This window comes from Zalophus californianus, chromosome 2, assembly GCF_009762305.2.
Source record: "Zalophus californianus isolate mZalCal1 chromosome 2, mZalCal1.pri.v2, whole genome shotgun sequence".
Classification (NCBI taxonomy): domain Eukaryota; kingdom Metazoa; phylum Chordata; class Mammalia; order Carnivora; family Otariidae; genus Zalophus; species Zalophus californianus.
In genome coordinates, this window is record NC_045596.1 from 67,195,267 (window position 1) to 67,214,667 (window position 19,401).

The window sequence follows — 19,401 nt, forward strand, 5'->3', positions numbered from 1 at the left end:
GCAAGCTTCCCGCCGAGCAGGGAGCCCAATGCGGGGCTCGATCCCAGGACCCTGGGACCATGACCTGAGCCGAAGGCAGATGCTCAACGACTGAGCCACCCAGGCGCCCCTAAATAAAATCTTTAAAATAATAATAATAATGATGATATCTTTAAAAAAGAAAAGGAAATAAGGAAGTATGTAATACCGGTGAGCAGTTTTGTTTTTGTTTTTGCAAGGTTGAGTATAAATGAGTTCTGTGCCTGACAGGTTCACTGAGCTCTAACATCCTAAATTAAGGCTGAGCACATGATTTGAAACTGACTTTGGAGGTCAGTCACCACAGAGAACAGAATGGGAAAAGACCTTACCTGGTGCTTCGCACTGTCCTCCCTAACTTCTGGGGATAATAATGACAAAGTGTTACTTATGACAATGAAAAGGATATTATTTGGAAAATAGACTGTTACTCTATTTTCTTTTGTTAATTTCTTAGAAATTTATTTTTAAATATATTTTAATAGAAAATATAATTTTTAAATGTTTTTATGAAAATGTATTACTACCCTGTTTGCATTATGAAAACTCATAAAGACAAAAGAGGGGCTCTGGCTACTTTGATGACCTGAAGGCAGACTCCAGTCATGTCCCCAACAGTGTGACCTTTGAGACGAAATTCAACCACCAGAACTTTATCATGTTTCTCCATAAAGTTTGAGCAGCCATACTGCTTGGACAATGTGTGGCAGAATCTGAACGTTTGTCTTTGACCCCTACTTTCTCCAGCACCCCGCAAAGGAGCTGGCCTTCAGGGCTGTGCCCAAATGGGTTTTCTCTTACCGTTTATCATGCCATGCTGGTCCTATCAGCGGCTCAGAGCTTCCTGGCAGTGCAGAGACTGAACACTGGCCTAGCCTGCCAGCACTGCAGGCTTGAGCGAAAGAGTGAGGCTGCACAGGCTCTTTTGTTCATTTTTTGGAGTGAATGTTATAAACACACAAAAAGAATGGAGAGAAAGAAGAAAAGCAAAGGGAGATGTGATCTCAGTGGCTGTACCAGTTATCAATTTATTGCTACTTGGCTCAGAACCTATCTTTTATTATCTGCTCTGCTGTAATGGGCTAGACCCTTTAAGCACTTCTTGTTCGCAGCGAGCATTTTGTTAGACTTTGTCAATAGAAGGTGCTAGAAGGACACTGCAGGAGGAAAGAGCTTCTCCTTCTGGTCTGGTTCTTAATTTTCTCCAGATTAGACACACTTGCCCACCCAGGCAGAAGAGCACAGGGCCACGGCAGGCTCCCCCGTGCTGGAGGTAGTTGGTGTGAGGGGGCCCAGATCCCCTTTGCCAGCAGGTGCACCCACTCCCCTACTGTTGCTCCGAGGGGGGCCTGTTGCTGCCCTAGCTAGAGAACTGCCCTCAGCCACATAGGTGCTGCCTTGGCCTGCCCAGGGGACTCAGCTTGCCACTCGTCCATCCCTGAGTTGTCCAATGACTGACTGATGAAGAAGGGGTACAAGCAGGCTCCAAGGCGACTGACTCGGTATTGCAGTTTGTGCTCCAGAGCATCTCCAGGTTATAAGACTGAGTTAGGCTTCCGTGGAGACCACATGCTTGCCTCACTTTATTCCCCTCTTCTGTCCTGCTTCCCCCCTTCTGCTCCTCCTGCCACGCTTTCCCCATAGAGCACTTGAACGTGAATTCGCATCTCAGGTTCTGCTTGTGGGGAAACCACCCAAAGACCCACCTTCAAAGGGAGGCCTGCTCCAATAACATTCATAACATGGAAGCTCTGGACAGAATAGAGGCTCTGTTAGGGCAGGATCATTCCTAAGAGGAAACTGAGAGAAGGCGTGTAGACACATTGCTCCTATCTCTGCCTCTGTCAGGGCATTCTTTCCTGTGTCTTCACATCATCTTCTCATAAGGACATTGGTCATTTTGGACTTCGGGCCCACCCACTCCACGATGACCTTGTCTTACTCTTTCTACACTGACCTATTTCCAAATAAGATTACCTTCTGAGGTCCTGGGGTTAGGACTTCGACATATCTTTCTGGAGGGCACAATTCAACCCATAATGACTATATAGGTCAACTAGGACTCCTGGGAGGGCCTGATTCAGCCAGAGGGCTGTCAGCTGGCTGATTCTGGTGTTCCTCCTCTGTGTTTCTATAGCTCCTGCTTCGACCTGTGTGCAGAGGACCCGTCTCTATCACAGCACCTGTTACGTTCTACAGTAATCACCACTCTGCTTTGATTTCCCCTTAGACTGCAATGCCTTGAGGGCAGGAGCAATTTGTTATTTGGCATCCTCAGTGCCTGCTATCAAACCTGCCACACAGGATTCACTCGCCGAATGCTTGTTGAATGAAAGTAGAATGGTTCTAGACTCTCAAATACAATTTGGCTCAGATTATCGGGTCCATTACTTAGCTCCTTTGAGCCTCTAGTGTGCTATTTGTAAAATAGAATTAGTCAAAACTAACTGTGGAACTGTGTAAATAAAGGACCCAGCCCAGTGCCATGGTTCAGAAAGTGTTAGCTTCCAACCCTTTTGTTGCTTTTCCATCTTTGAAGGTGTGGGGACTCACTTGGAACTCCCAGAGTTGGTATGAAGATTATTTTAAGCTGAAGATATTTGAGATTCAACTGATGTAGAGAAAAGCCTTCTTAGAGCTTTCCTTATCTAAAAGCAGAAACTCCTAAGAAATGAGGCTGCCCTAAATTCTCTTTGGGGTGGTTTCTACTCCCAGGAGAGGGACCAAGAATAAACCTACCATATATCCCCTCTCCAGGGGTGTTTCAAAGCCATGAAGAAGATAGAAAGACCACCGGCACCTGTATAAACAAATATTCTCATAATTTTTTCCTTTCTCCCATTTGTTCTCCTAAAAATCCATCTGTTTTTGCTAAAGGAATCTATTTCTTCTTCCTATTAATAGAAACTGTTAGATATCCAAACCTTTAACTTTAACCATTTAAACCAGCTACTTCTTTTACTGACTCCTGTGTGCATAGTGAGGAACCTTCTCCTGTTAATCTGTCTTTTGTCAGTTTAATTCACAGGCCCTGGGCACTAAACCTAAGAGAATAGGGGAAAACGTCTTTCCTGTCCTACAAAGGCTTTGGAAAAGATACATCTTTTTCATTTGTGGCTGTGTGGCTCCACCATGTACAAATACATACATTCTGGAACATTATCTTAACAAGGACGGACGATTCTGCCAAAAGACGGTGTGATCATTATTGCTCTCACCAGCTTCTAGCAACTGCTGAACCATGTCTGAACCACAGATGTCCACAGTGACCCTTCTCTTCCTTACACAGAAGGAACAGGCAGTACGTTTAATTACATTGTTAAAATGTGTACGTTTGCAAGGGAAGAAGGAAAGAATACATACCAAAGTGTCAGCATGAGTTATTTCTGGATGAAGACATTTTAAAATGTCCTTTTTTTGGCGGGGGGGGGTGTCTTTATTTTCTAAATTTTCAGCAGCCAATATTAGTTTTGTAACAAAAAAGCTCTTTCCTCCTCAATAAATATTATTTAAAAAACAAAAGTAAGTAATTAGAAATACAAGATAGGCAATATCTCCTAGATCACTCTTGTTTGCTGGGTTTTTTATTGTTGTTGTTGTTGTTTTTACCTTCAATCCAGATTTGACATGGCTTTTTAAACTTTGACTGCATATTCAGCATTCCTTGCTCACTGGTTACATAGAAGGTAGAGAGTCATTTCTTCTGGGATTTTCCCAGACTTCCAGTCGATTCAAGTGTTAAAAAAAGAGACAACAGGCCCCGAATGGAGTCACTTGTGCAAGCCCACATCACCAAACCAAAATTTAATACCTAACTTAATGTAACCATGATTGTAACTGAACTCATGTGAGTTCGTTCCTGGGCGAGTTACAGGTGGAGGCTACACCAGGTGGGGCTGTCACAGAAAGGAAATTTTATTTGCAGCAAATAAGGAGATCACAAGGAATAACTTCCAAAGCTGTAACCCCGGGAACAGAGTTGAGTGGGTTTCTTTAGAGTTAGGCTATATCTTCAGAAAGGGGAATTTTGTCATCTTAGGTAGGGGTCAGCATAAGTTTGCGCATGCATCTTAAGGAAATGTCACTGTACGTACATTGTGATACGTGATGTTAGGGAGGTTTGTGCTCCTCCTTGGGCGGAGCTTTTAACAATATAAGGAGGCAGAGGAAATGCTCGGACAAGGGGGAGGGGCTACGGGTAAGCTCCAAGAGCAGGAATGAACTGGATGGGGTCTTGGGCTCCTCATCTTGGGTAAGGCATGCAGGGTCCTGCTTACTTTTGGGAAACAGCACTGATGTATTTGTCTCTAATCTGGTGTGGCAATTTCCAGGCCTGGTGGAGTGTTAGTTTTTGCATTCCCTTGACACCCTTAACGACTGAGGTTTTTGCATTTCTTTGTAATTCCACACCTCCTGGGAAGTTCTGCAAACAGAGTGCTTGGCGAGCAAGGCACAAAATAGCTTGGGGCCTAAAATGACTTCCCTTGTTTCACAAAAGCTCTGACTTCTCTTTTTTTTCCTGGCTCACAACGCTCTTGGGAGCTTTCCCACTGAAATTTGAAACCGGCCCCAGTACTCACCGGGCAGGAAGAGACCAAAGGAAGAGGCTGGCCACTCCAGGTTGGCAGGTGGCAATTTTAATAATAGCAAAAGGAACTTACAATAGGAAGCTTGTCCTCAGAGGCAGCAAGATGAATGGGTCCCCGCACCCATCCTCCAAATCTTAGCACTTATACAGAGGCCCTAACTGGGCTCAGTCAAGCATACTGTGCAGGTGTTTTCAACATCACATCACCATCTCAAGGTTATGTCCTTGGAGCAGGCTCTAGGAGCAGGAAAAGCAAGTGGGACCCACATTCCAAGGACGGGGTGGGGGTAAGGAGTCTCCAAGTGCCCCAGTCCAGCTCATGCGTCTGTTGGAGGTCATGTCTTTTTGATGACGTTACCCATCATCTAGGGACCCCTCACTCTTTCTGCTTACATAATGTCTCAACCTCTCCCTGGAATGGAGTCTGGAATCAGTCAGTCTGGAATCAGCTGATTAGCACTAGAGAGGTAATCTGCCTGACAGACCCTTGCTGTCCCCCAAAAGGGAGGTGACCTTGCCACAAAAACTCCACTCTTTGCTAGTAACTTCCTTGTCCTGCCGCCTTCTGCCTATAAAGTTCTTTCATTTTGTACAGCCCTTTGGAGCTCCTTTCTCTCTGCTAGATGGGATTCTGATCCATGAATCGTTGAATAAAGGCAACAGGACCTTTAAAATTTACTCAATTGAATTTTGTTTATTTTAACTCAGATTCAACTTTTTAAAAAAATTTTTATTGTTATGTTAATACCATACTTTACATCATTAGTTTTTAATGTAGTGTTCCAGGGTTCATTGTTTGTGCATAACACCCAGTGCTCCACGCAGAACGTGCCCTCTTTAATACCCATCACCAGGCGAACCCATCCCCCCACCCCCCTCCCCGCTAGAACTCTCAGTTTGTTTTTCAGAGTCCATCATCCAGAGATTCAACATTTGCCTCCCAAACCCGAAACCAGAGCTCCTTTTATTTTATTTGCCAAAAATACCCAGGCTGGTCACTACTTCTTACTAGAGCCCAGCTCTGGGAGCTATTTTTTTTTTTTTTAAGATTTTATTTACTTATTTGACAGAGAGAGAGAAAGAGAGAGCACAAGCAGGGGGAACAGCACAGGGAGAGGGAGAAGCAGGCACCCCGCTGAGCAAGGAGCCCGATGTGGGGCTTGATCCCAGGAGCCTAGGATCATGACCTGAGCCGAAGGCAGACGCTTAACCGACTGAGCCACCCAGGGGCCCTCTGGGAGCTATTTTTGTCAAGCAAAGCTCCTATTAACAAAGGAAAGGAAAAATTTAAAAAAGAAATGGATAGAATGATTTCTTGGAAAGGAATATGAAATAGTGAAACGTGCTTTGAAACAAAGGTGATTTTAAGATCACATACCACTTATTTGAGAACTTAATCTTGAACTGAATCGAAATAAAAAGAAAATAAGAATTAATTGGTGTCAAATGGCCTTATTAGGAAAAGGCAAGAAATGCGTGTCCACATCTCTGACAGATTTTGCTTTTTAACTATTCTAATAAACTGGCATTTGTTGGGGAACTATAAATTAAAAATGAAATGTGTTCATAACTCAGAAAACCTCTCAACAAAGAAGAGAAGGAAAATCATCTTTTTATTGAATAAGCATTAAGCCAGAATGTGATATGCATCTCGGGCCATCTGGCAAAGACAGAAGGAAATCTTGCTCTCTTGCAGCTGAGTGGATGCCCCTGTGACATTCGGTGGGTTTTGCAATTTGAAGTCAGATGATAGTTGAAGTTAGGCCCGCCCTCTCCTAGCCAACTGGGAGGTAGGGCACGATCTTCCCTGATGATCACATTTCAGAGAGATGGCTCCTGGTCCTAGGGCCCCCAGGGAAACATTTCTGAGTTGTGAGACTGGCAACAGGCTTATTTAGCCATTAAAAAGATTTACATCTTTTGTTTGAAAAAACAGAGAAAGAAATTCTGAAAGAAAAGGGAAAGGAAGGTCTCTTCCCTTGTTTCCAAAAGGCAGAATGAAGCCCCTTATCTGCCCTTACACTGTGGGGTGACTTCTCAATTCACTTACTGTGTGTGTGTCAGAGAACCAGGGGGAAAAGCAATTCAGCGAATGTCAAGTATGCAGTTTTTCCTTTTTGGCAAAAAAGGAAATTTTATTCACAGCAAATAAGGAGATCACAAGGAATAATTTCCAAAGCCGTAACTCTGGGAGGAGGGGTGGGTGGGTTTCTTTTCTTTAGAGTTAGGATAAATCTTCAGAAAGGGGAGTTTTGTCATCTTAGGTAGGGGTAGGCATAAATTCGCGCATGTATTTTAAGGAAACATCACTGTTTTTCTCTTTTTTTCTGATTGCCTAGACCAATGATTTTTTAGCCATGGCACTATTAACATCTTGGGGCCAGATGATTCTGTGTGGTTGGGACAGTCCTGTGCATTGTAGGATGTTTAGCAGCATTCCTGGCCTCTCTACCCACTAGATGCCAGTAGGATAACTCCCTCTCCCAACCTGGTGAGTGAGGAAAGGGTTAAGGTATAGGCAGGGAGAGACTGGAGGCTAGGTGAGGCTCCTGCAGGGGCTATGTGACCAGGCTCACAGAAATCCCAGATGTGGAGAAATGCTGAGGTGCACAAAACCAGAGATAAGGGAACATAATGAGACTAAGAAGACTACCTCATTTGTCTTGAACGTCAGGGATGAGTATCTCTATGACACTTAAGCTGGACCACTGAAAGTTATCAAACGTCAAAGAAAAACTAAACATGGTGCTATCAGTGGTAGAGGTGTCAAGAAGATTTAAGTCCCCTGGTCAGTTCTCAATAAAAGACTGCCACTAACAGCCCTCAGTGGCAATCCATTCGGGACCCGTCTCCCTCCAGAGAGCTTTTTTCTTTCCTTTCTGTTCTCACCATCACTTAGTAAACCTTCACTTCAGCCTTTTGTGTCTGTGAGAGTCATTCTTTGACTGTTTAACATTCTTTGACTCCATAAGACAAGAATGCAGTAACCCTGTAACATTATGGCAACTAAAAATGTCTTCAGTCATAATCAGATGTCCCCAGCGGAGTGAGGGTCAGAATTGCCTTCAGTTGAAAAGCACTGGCTTCGACAAATGATCTAAACACACAGCCCCTGGGACGCCTGGGTGGCTCAGGCCGTTGAGTCCCGCTCTTGGTTTCAGCTCAGGTCATGATCTCAGGGTTGTGAGATCGAGCTCTGTGTGGGCTCAGCACTCAGCGAGGAGTCTGCTTAAAGTTCTCTCTCTCCCTTTCTCTCGGCGCCCCCCCCCCCCCCCCCCCCCCCCCCCGCCCCACAGCCCCAACAGGTAGTTGAGTCTAGCCTGGGCTGGGCTTCCCACAGGTCTTCTGCTCTCATTACCTGAGCCACACCTGTCTGAGGCACTCTGCATAGTGTTTGGTGGTGCACGGCCTGAGCACTGCTATTCCAGAGGAACTGACCGCCAGTCCTCTTAGTGGAGGACATCCCTGTTTGTACTGCCAGCAGCCAGTCTCCTTCCCCTCCCCACGCTCCACCCCAACAGTATCTTTAGTCATCTTTCTCAGTCCTTGTGATGCAGGAAGGGGGGTTATGACCCGAATCAGTGTAGCTCCAGGGTTTGTCTTGTGTCCAGGGCCTTGGCAATCACTACAATCTCTCCTTTTGGCTATCCTGAAAAAGAGGAAAGAGGAATTCTTTTTTGGATGGTTTTGCCTGGCTGTGAGGAGATGATCCTGTAGGCAGCCATCTGGCCACCATCATGGGGGACCCTGACTGAGAATGGAAGCAATTCAGGGGGAAGCAGAATTAGGATAACAGGAGACAGTATCCTGGGGACAAACCTTGAGCCCTGGCTCTCGCTGAGTCTGAAACCACTGCTTCAGAATCGTTTGTTACTGAGTCATCCAAGGGGAGACCTTGGGGGGCAATTGGCGCTCAGCACTCACTCGCAGACTCTCAGCTCTCTCCTTTCTTCCCAAACGGACGGGGAGGGGGAGAAGGATGAAAGTCGAGATCTTGATCCTCTAGCTCTCTTTTTTTTTTAGTTGCAAAAATTTTGCCTCAAAATACTTATTAATTTCTGTCGTGGTTTCAACATATTTCCACAAATACTTTGATACTTTGCTTTTAAGCAAGTGGAGCTAAATTTGTCTCCCCTTAATTATGTACTAAGTAGACTTGGTGATTCACTTCTAGCAAGTAGAGGATGGACATGGAAAAGTACTAACCACAACGTCAAGATCTGCAGACACCACGTGAACTAAGGTGGTCAAAGGAAACATCTCCAACAATAACCAATGATGGTGGTGTTGTACTCCCTGATATGATGCAACGAGAAGCTATTCTACCATGCGATATTTCTTCCAAAAATGGACTACTCCAGTGTAATCATGAGAAAATATGAGACAAACTAACATGTGGGGGCATTTTACAAAATAACTGACCAGTCTTCTTTAGGTCAAGGTCATGAAAACAAGGTAAGACCAATAAACTGTTAGAAACCAAAGTTAACTAAGCAGGCATGATGACTAAATGTAATATGGACTCTCATTTAGTTCCTGGAACAAAAAAAAAATTATTAGAAATACATTATTGGAACATTTGGTGACATTTAATAAAGTTTTTAGTTTCATTAATAGTATTGTATCAGTATGAATTTATTAATTTTCATAAAGCACCCTGATTTTTACCCTGATTATTAACATCCTCTTTTTTTTTTTTTTTAAGATTTTATTTGTTTATTTGACAGAGAAAGAGCACAAGCAGGGGGAGCCCGAGGTGGGACTCGGTCTCAGGACTCTGGGATCATGATCTGAGCCAAAGGCAGTCGCTTAACCAACTGAGCCACCCAGGCGCCCCCAGATTCATCTTTATATCCTTTGCAGCACACACCAGATCCTCAAAAATATGGGTTACATGAAGCAACTTGAACAGGTACCAAACTCAGTGATCTACTTGCGTCTTAAATTGATGTCCTGGTTGCCGCAGTAAGATTAGAGGGAGATTTTTAGCAGTGTTAAGATTCTGGGAGCTGGGACCGTTTGTTTCCCCTTAACTATTTGGACTCCATCTTTCCTTTCTCTGTATTATTCCTTGCTCATAGCTAGGGACACATGCCATGGCTAAACAGCTCGATTGTCCCTTTCTTTGCCAGCCAGTGTTTCCTGAGTTCCTGCTGTCTTCAAAACACCAACAGATTCCCTGTTCCTGTAGAGAGTTTAAGGATGGCGGGCAATCGAGGGGCCCTGATGGAGCTGAGGAGGACCAAACCATGACTATCTGTTTATTAGAGAGGGTGCAGTTTGAAAACAGAGCCCATCCTAGATAATTCAGTTGAGGGAATATGATGTAGGCAACTGCTTACAAAGTGTTGAAAGAGTTGAAAAGTCAAGGAAAGGATGCGGGGAGGAAGAAGGGAGAAGCAAGCCATATATTAGGAAGAGCAGAAAGCTGCTATGAGGGAGAAGGTGGTATCAGGAGGCCAAGAGCCAGAGCTACCAGCACCCGTGGGAACTGTAGGGGCTTAGGGCAGGCCACCCCAAGGTGGGCCACTTTAGCATAAAGATTATTTTTAGTTAAAAGCAATCAAGACCCAGCTGATTCAAGAAAAGCTCTTTACCTCCCCCCACAACTGCCTAAAGAGAATTTAGATAGAGGCCCTGGTCCAGGTAGAGAGCTATTCCCATAGACAACTACATATACTCTGAACTACACATAGTAGACAGGGAGGAACCTAGCAAGGCCTGTTTGATGGAAGTCCTAGGTCCGGTTGTTTCTGAGTGGCCCAGCAAACAATTGTTTACCAAACATTGACTTTTTTTCATTCTTCCTGAAGATTGCATTCCTTCCCTTTGAAGACCCAGACTCCTACCCCCTTCTGCTTAGTTCAGAATGACATATATACTTCCTGTTGCCTGACTGTCTTTGGAATTTCCATGCCTATGTGGATTCTCCAGAAATACGCTATTAAATTTGATTTTTCTCCTGTTAATCTGTTTCATGTCAATTTGATTCTTAGTTTGGCTAGAAGGACCATGAACGGGATAGAAGTTCTTGCTCTCTGACTGAACAACCCACACTGGAAGGTCCCAGAGGAGCTGAGACCAAAGAGGGGCTGCCTCACAGAAGCTGGAACCTCAGGGAAGCCGTGGCAAGAGATGCTGCCCAATCTCCTACCAGTGCCTCTCTTGGGAGAAACTGGAGAAGAAAAACTTTTCCTCTACCTTCTCAGGTTTAATAACTGGGGGCCTGAGAATTTAACGGACAAAAGGCAGATTAACAAGGCAGAGTTAATTTGTGTGTTCCATCAGTTCACACACCAGAATGCTGTGATGAGTAACTCAAAGGGAAGGTTAGAATTTGGGAGTTTATATGCCTAAGTTAGTAAGGGAAAGAGAGGCTGGAGAAAAGGCTTCTACTGGAAGAACAAATAGGTTTCTCTAAGAAAGACAAATGGTTTTTAGGAGAACAAATAGGAGATAAGAAAATGTGTGGTGATGTCTGTTTATACAGATGTAGGTGGTCTTTCCACCATGATATTTCCCTAGAGAGGGAAAATATGGTAGGTTTACTCTTGGTCTCTCTCCTGGGAACAGACCCACCCCCAGAAGGAATTTATGGAAATTAAATTTCTCAGAAGTTTCTCCTTTGAGTCAGGTAAGGGAGGGCTTCTTGTTGTATCTGTTGAACCAAATATCTTCAAGTTAAGATAATCTTCATACCAACTCGGGGGTTCCAGGTGGTCCTTAACCTACAAGGGTAGACACATAAGGCTGGCAGCAGACCTGTCCACAGAGACCTGGCAGGCCAGAAAGGAATGGCATGATATATTCAACATGTTAATGGGAAAAATATGCAGCCAAGAATACTTTATCCAGCAAGGCTGTCATTCAGAATAGAAGGAGAGATAAAGAGCTTCCAGGACAAACAAAAACTAAAGGAATTTGTGAGGACTAAACCAGCCCTGCAAGAAATATTAAAGAGGATCCTTTGAGCAGAAAGAGAGACCAAAAGTAACAAAGACCAGAAAGGAACAGAGGCAATCTACAGGAACAGTGACTTTACAGGTAATAAAATGGCACTAAATTCAGATCTTTCAAAAATTACTCTGAATGTAAACGGACTAAATGCTCCAGTCAAAAGACATAGGGTATCAGAATGGATAAAAAAATAAGACCCATTGATATGATGCTTATAAGAGACTCATTTTTACCCAAAGACACCTCCAGATTGAAAGTGAGGGGATGGAACACCATTTATCATGTTAATAAACATCAAAAGAAAGCTGGAGTAGCCACCCTTATATCAGAAAAACTAGATTTTAAACCAAAGACTGTAATAAGAGATGAAGAAGGACACTATATCATAATAAAACAGTCTATCCAACAAGAATATCTAACAATTGTAAATATTTATGCCCCCAACTTGGGAGCAGTCAAGTATACAAACCAATTAATAATAAAATTAAAGAAACTTATTGATAATAATACAATAATAATAGGGAACTTTAACACTCCACTCACAGCAATGGACAGATCATCTAAACAGAAGATCAACAAGGAAACAAGGGCTTTGAATGACACACTGAACCAGATGGACTTCACAGATATGTACAAAGCATTCCATCTAAAGCAACAGATGACACATTCTTCTCAAGTGCACATGGAACATTCTCCAGGATAGATCACATCCTGGGTCACAAATCAGGTCTCAACCAGTATAAATACTGAGATCATACTGTGCATATTTTCAGACCACAATGCTATTAAACTGGAAGTCAACCACAAGAAAAAATTTGGAAGGACCACAAATACATGGAGGTTAAAGATCATCTCCCCACCTTTGAGATGCAGACCTTCCACCACCCAGCACTGCCATCTCAAGAACCCGGAGCTGCCTGTTGAAATGCAGATGGGCAGGGCACCTCCGGATCTCCCACCCAGGCAATGGGCAGCTTGCTCTAACCTGTACCACTACCTCCTGTCACAAAGATACTAGAAGTCTACTTCTCCTCCAGATAAGCACTGATGAATAAACCCAGTCTGCTGGGACTCCCACTTGTTCCCCTCCTTACTCCTTCATTCTGGCTTTAAAACACCCACCCCCTCTTCATGGATAGAAGTTGAGCTCTGGTCACACTGGACCCTCTTCCCCACTGCAGTAGTTATTACTGAATGAAGTCTATCCTTGCCACTCTAACTGGTGTCCAGCTTATCTTTGACAAAGGCCAAATCCACATTTTGTATCTACCCTAGGGAGCAAAGGTTAGTTTACACAGATAACAGTGTTAACAAGGCTGAGGTTATGAACTTGATCTCCACACGGCTCTGTCCACATGATGGCCACATGTGCACACCTCGGTCAGGTGTCATCAGTGCCTCTCATTGATCACGAGGGACACCAGATTAGAAAGTAGAGAGTACTAACCATTTGCTGCAGCTTTGTTTGTTTGTTTGTTTTTATTGTTTTGGCTTCTCATTACTGTTTTAAGAGCTCAAATATCCAGATGGTGTGGGGTATAGCCTTCAATTTGTTTACCTTAGCTAGAAGACTACCTTCATGTCTGCCCTCCCCCAGATGTCCTCCTCCCTTTCTACCTCAGACATTCCCAGTTACCCTGCCCTGTTAGCATTTAGTTCACGGCTGACCTCTTCCACCAGGTCTTTCTCAAAAACTCCACCTCCCACTTCTCTCCCTGTAGTGTCTATGAGCACTGGTCTTTCATACCCTCTTTCATCTGTTACATCAGTGGCTCATCGTTCATGTAACCATGCAGGAAACAAGAACCAAATATCCCACCTCTTGTTTTCCATCAGTATCAAGCATCAGGCTAAGTATATCCAAAACCTTCAGTAAAATGCATTTAGATATTTTCATGGAGCTTTCAAACAGCTTTGGCAAATTTCAACAAAATGATGTTGAATTCCTTCATCATTTCTAGGATGGGCAATAGGCTGTTATCCTAATGCTCAGAGGGCTTACAAATTTATTCAGAATCCAAGTGGTGTTACTGCACTTTATACAGAGTGAGGAGTCAGGCTACTGCCTGTGGATTTCCTCCAATTTTGTGTGTGATCAGACAATATTATATTTTACCACAAGGAACAAATCGTTTAGTGTACAGCATTATAACAACGAGTTCTTTATACTTCCCTTGCTGTTGGCCCACATTTTCATAGTTTTACACAGATATCTTTATTATTATAACACACTTTATGCTCATTTAAGAGAGGAAAAAAAAAGGTATGGGGAAATTTCATAGACTAGATGGCTTGTAAAACTCCTCAGAGTGAGGGATTGAAGCTTCCAGTGTCCATGGTAATTGTATGGTTTTTGTTGTTTTATTTTTAATCAACCAGGGGTAGGACTTTTACATTTTACTTAAGCTGTTGTTAACAGAATAAGTAAAAAAAAAAATCTTTTCACTGGAGAAAAGTGCAATTAATAAAAATGGTAGGCAGGGCGCATGGGTTAGTTGGTTGAGCATCCAACTCTTGGTTTCAGTTCTGGTCATGGTCTCGTGGTTGTGGGATAGAGCCCCTTGCCACAGTCTGCCCTCAGCATGGAGTTTGCTTGGGAATCTCTCTCCCTCTCCCTCTGGCCCTCCCCACCACTCTCTCTCTCTCAAATAAATAAATAAATCTTTAAAGAAATGGTAGGCATTTGTCACAGTTAATTTCTACAGTTTTCAGGAATATAAAATCATCCTTTCAACGGGCATAACACATTTAACTTAGAGTGTTCATATGCTGTGATCCACAAGGAGTCCTCTAGGATGGCGGTTTTCCAATTGTGTTCCATGCTATTTTCAGATTTATCAGTTTCCTATTGCTGAACAAATCACCAACAAACCACAGGCTTAAAACAACACAATTCTATTATTTTACAGTTCTGAAGGTCAGAAGTCTCAAGAGGGTCTCAGTAGGCAAACAGGTGTCAGCAGAGCTGAGTTCTTTCCTGAGGCTGTAGGAGAAAAATCTGTTCCTTTGCTTTTTCCAGCTTCCAGAGGCTGCCTGCATTCCTTGGCTTGAGGCCCCCTTCCACCCTCAAAGCCAGCAATGGCTGGTTGAGTCTCTTACATCATACTGTCTAACTGACTCTGATTCTCCTGACTCCCTCTTTCCTTTATATGGACCTTTGTGATTACAATGGAGCCACCTAGATAATTCAGGATAATCTCTCCTTCCCCAGGTCGGCTGACTGGCAACCTTGACTCCATCTACAATGCTAATTCCCCCTTGCCATGTAGCATGACATTTATACTTTCCAAAGATTAGGAGGTAGGGATCTTTGGGGTAGGGTAGTGGGGTGTTAATTCTGTCCACCATACAAAATATCATACACATTTGACTTAAAAATTTTTTCCCAGCTGTAATGAGGTATTATTGATATATAACATATGTAAATGTAAGGTGTACAACCTGAAGACTTGAAATTATATATATATATATATATATTGCAAAATGATTACCACAATAAAGTTAGTATCTCCAACCTCTCACATAATTATTTTTGTGTGTAGTGACAGCATTTAAGATGCACTCTGTTATCAACTTTCGAGTATATAATACCATACTGTTAACTATAGGCACCGTACTGTACACAGATCCCCAGAACTTATTAGTCTTATAACTGGAAGTTTGTGCCCTTTGACCAAAATCTCCCCACCCCCCTACTCTCCCATTCCAGCCTCTGGCAAAACACCAATCTACTCTGTTTCTATGAGTTTGGCTTATTTAGATTCCACATGTATGTGAAAACATACAGTATTTGAGTCAAAATTCTTTTTTTTTTTTAAAGATTTTATTTATTTATTTGACAGAGAAAGAGAGAAAGAGTTCACAAGCAGGGGGAGAAGCAGAGGAAGAGGGAGAAGCAGACTTCCCGCCGAGCAGGGAGCCCGATGCGGGGCTGGATCCCAGGACCCTGGGATCATGACCTGAGCCGAAGGCAGCCGCTTAACCGACTGAGCCCCCCAGGCACCCTGAGTCAAAATTCTTAAAACAACAAAAACAGGTTAATTATTTAAAATACTCAGGAGAAACGGGGTGCCTGGGTGGCTTAGTTGGTTAAGCATCTGCCTTCCACTCAGGTCATGATCCCAGGGTCCTGGGATCGAGCCCCACCGGGGCTCCCTGCTTCTCCCTCTCCCTCTGCCCCTCCCTCCTCCTGGTGCACACTCTCTCTCTCTCAAATCAATAAAATCCTTAAAAAAAACTTAGAAAAAAATACTCAGAAGAAACAAAGCATACACTTGAAGGTGGAATGTACCAAATTTTAAACACCAGATATACCAGTGTACTAACTTGGGCTGACAATTTCATTTGTTTTAGTGTGGCCCTTAGAAGCTTCTCCTGCAGTCTTTGTGCATGTATCTCATCTAACATGCTTGGTTCAGCTACAGCAAAGCCACTCATTCCTTCTAGAGTGACAATTATAATTCTACATAGCAAAGTTTTTACACATTACATACTTTCATTCTCCTGAAAGACAATGACCACATCTTCAAGTACTCCACATGGCCACATATCACTTGAGTAATGATTTACTCAAAAGACTATTTTTAAAATGCAAAATGAAGGAAATGAAGTGTCTAATTTATCACATCAAATTTTTATTTTTTATCATTTGACAGGATTTTAGGCATATAAATATATTACATGCTCAGTGTGCAATCTTGATCAACTTCTTCCCAAACACTTGTAGGGTAGCTCATAATGTAAATAAACACAACAACAATAATAAAAAAAAGAATTATCAGCATGATCCAGGTGTGAAGCTCTGTTACTTAATGGGGTGATCCAGGGCAAGCCACACTTTCTTTGTTTGTAACATTTAGAGTAAAAAATAACGTATACCTCAGATGGTGGAAAGGAATTATCTAGATAACACATGGACAATGTTTAGTAGTGCCAGCACGTGACAAAACCCTCAATAAATGATAGGTTCTTGTCATCCTTATTTCCATTAAGAGTTACAAAAGAAAATATACATTTATCAACGTAATTATAAATGACTGGAAATTGTCAAAGAAAACCAAGTATAACAATGCTTACATATTCTTGGTGTTTCCTTTGTCATAACGGGATGTAGTTCAAAAGCTTCAGCGATTCTTTTGTGGGAAGGTTCTTACACATGGAAGCATAAAGCCAAAGAGAGCCTTGTATTAGTCCTTCCTGAAAAAAATATCAGTTTAGATATTTGTTGAGAGGGCAGCTGGGTTTGAAAAGATTTAAACTTGACCAAAACTTTGACCTACCTAATAGAAAAGTCTTTTTTTTTGGTGGTGGTGATGGTTGAAGCTGACAGCACACATCAAAAGGACATTCGAAAGACCTTGGGGAAGTTAAGCATCCTAGAAATGGTTGAGCTGGTTCATAGCTTCCCCTGGCCGCCGACCCCAAAACATAAAAATTAAAAGGAAAACTGGACAACACATTGGAATTGCTGAAATTTTAACATTTTCCAGCCTGATGTAAAGGCCCTGCAGGTACAGTCTTGCACCTTCAGCCTAGTCAGATGACACCATCAAAGACTCCACATTCAAATCTTTTCATTTACTTAAAATTTAATCTAGTTTAAGGACATGGGTAGAAATTCAGCTTACTGTTTTTCTAAATCAATCATAAGGTGGCCATTTGTTCCAGTTCGATTCACCAAGTTACTGCTCTTACCCACTGGGACCTGAGGGTAGCCTATACTAGCTCTTGATTTCTCTGCCTCCCATCCCTTCTCCCTGAGACTTCTGAGAAAATGGAAACAAAACCAAAACACTATACCCTGGCCACAGGGGTGGGCAAAGGACCAATTAGAATCCCTCCCAGGGACTTTTCCACCCGGAGTTGGCAGCAGAGAGCTCTTTTTGCTTGGATCTTGAAGCTATAAGGAAGTCGAGAGTCACCTGAAGAAGAAGAGGTGGCAAGTCCCCGTGGTACTGAGTCTCTGGTTCTGGTCGTCCTCAGGCCAGTTCTATCCCCGTTGTGGCTTGAGAATGCAGTCACTAAATACTCCTTTTTGTGTAAACTAGATATAGAGGGATTTCTGTCACCTGAACTGGAAAAACGTTTCTTATATATTAAATTCTTAAATGTATTTGAGTCTATTTTTATTTTCACCCGGTCCCCACTGATCTACTTTTCCCTTCTTCTCTAGAGCTGGAGTGTTTCCATTTCTTTATATTTTCAAATCTTTTAGGGCTAACCCCCCATCATTACACTTCATATTGCCTTTTAGTTGAATTGACCTAGAGAAACCTTGATTGAGGGCAGGGGGAAATTGTCCTGGACTGCTGATATAGCTATTTTGGTTTCTGTAAAGGTAGCCCCCTCTCCAATCTTGCCATCTCTAATCTTAAATTGGTCAACTATACTTCAATTAAAAATAAATAAGAATAAATTAAATTGAGGTTACTACTCAGTTTCTTACAAATTAGTTAGCAAGAATCAGGGCTTACCTTCAGGCTTGCTTGCTTGGACAGACTAATGAAACTGGGGTTTCTAGATTTAAAAAAACACAAAGGCTGGACTATGAACCACTGTGAGCACACCTCAGTGGCTGGGCCGGAGCGGCCAGCTGGCTAGACAGCTGCTCTTTCACAACCTTTTTAGCTGCAACAAGTGCAATACGTGCAGTGAAACCCAAGGTTTTACTAAGACATTGGATGCCATACTTTGGCTCACATGAAGGGCAGAGTGTCAATGAATGAGATGTGATGCTAGGGATAAGATCAAGGCCAGGGGAAAGGGACACTTAGGAGGGGGAAAAAATGGGCGGATTCTACTAAGACAATACTGTATGAATGTTAAGTGCACACACTTTAGATGGGAGAGCCTGGGTCTGAATTCCTGCTCTGCAACTAACTTGTACATGACTTTAGGAAAGTTATTTTAATTTCTCTGTGTCTCAGTTTACTCATCTGTAAAATGGAAATAATAATAGTATGGGCCCTACAGTGTTGTCGTAAGGATTAAATTAGTCACATGAAAGACTTACAACAGTACTTGGCACATAGAAATTACCAGGTAAATGACAGTTATAATAGTGTAGTCTAAAATGTTAAGGCACGAAGAACTTAGACTGTGGATCTTTTTGCAATGTTTCCAGTGGATATCTCAGACAGGTGAGTAAAACTTTCAGTCAGTCCAGCATTCAAAAACATTGCTAGTTATTACCTTTTTACCTATGGATAACTAGCCGTGTATATTTGAGCTATAAATCTAAAAAGGATGGGGGAGAGGCAATATTTAAGTTGTGTTTAAAGAGAATCTTTGAATTGTTAATTTGGGTCATATTCATTCTTTGCACAGGTCCCTACTTTGTGTGATGGACTGGGCTAAGGGCCATGTGGCATACGAAGATGATAAAAAAGGTCTCGGCCCTCCAGGAGATTTCAAATTACCGGTATGAGAAAAGACATGGGCATAATGAAAAGGGCTCCGAATAGTTACAGGAGGGGAAGAACCCATGTGTGGGGTGGGGATGAGGATGTACGTGGACAATGTCATAGGGGAGACAGTATTTGAGAATTTGAAGCATATAGTACATTTTTTAAAAAGATTTTTTATTTATTTACTTGAGAGAGAGAGAGAGAGAGAGAGAGAGAGTGTGTGTGTGTGTGTGTGTGTGTGCATGCATGAGTGAGTGGGGAAAAGGACAGAGGGAGAGAGGAGAGAGATTATCTCAAGCCGACTCTATGCTGAACATGGAGCCCGACGCAGGGCTTGATCTCACGACCCTAAGATTATGACCTGAGCCAAAATCAAGAGTTGGACGATCAAGCAACTAGGCCACCCGAGTGCACCCATATAGTACATTTTAA

The 19,401-nt window shown here is 42.7% G+C and overlaps 1 long non-coding RNA gene across 3 annotated transcripts; it reads right to left on the reverse strand.

Annotated features, from left to right (window-relative positions):
- Positions 1–5,824: 5,824 nt before the first annotated feature.
- On the reverse strand, positions 5,825–18,095 carry LOC113924941. Of its 3 annotated transcripts, XR_003520858.2 has the most exons (6): positions 18,037–18,058; positions 17,485–17,636; positions 16,843–16,970; positions 16,640–16,759; positions 7,965–8,255; positions 5,825–6,448 (listed from the first exon to the last, which is right to left on the reverse strand). It is a non-coding gene; the product is annotated as an uncharacterized LOC113924941 (long non-coding RNA). The 3 variants fall into 3 exon arrangements; XR_003520859.2 differs by lacking the exon at positions 5,825–6,448 and having other exon boundaries at positions 7,912–8,255; positions 17,485–17,606; positions 18,037–18,095; XR_003520857.2 differs by lacking the exon at positions 5,825–6,448 and having other exon boundaries at positions 7,912–8,255.
- Between the last annotated feature and the right edge of the window lie 1,306 nt (positions 18,096–19,401).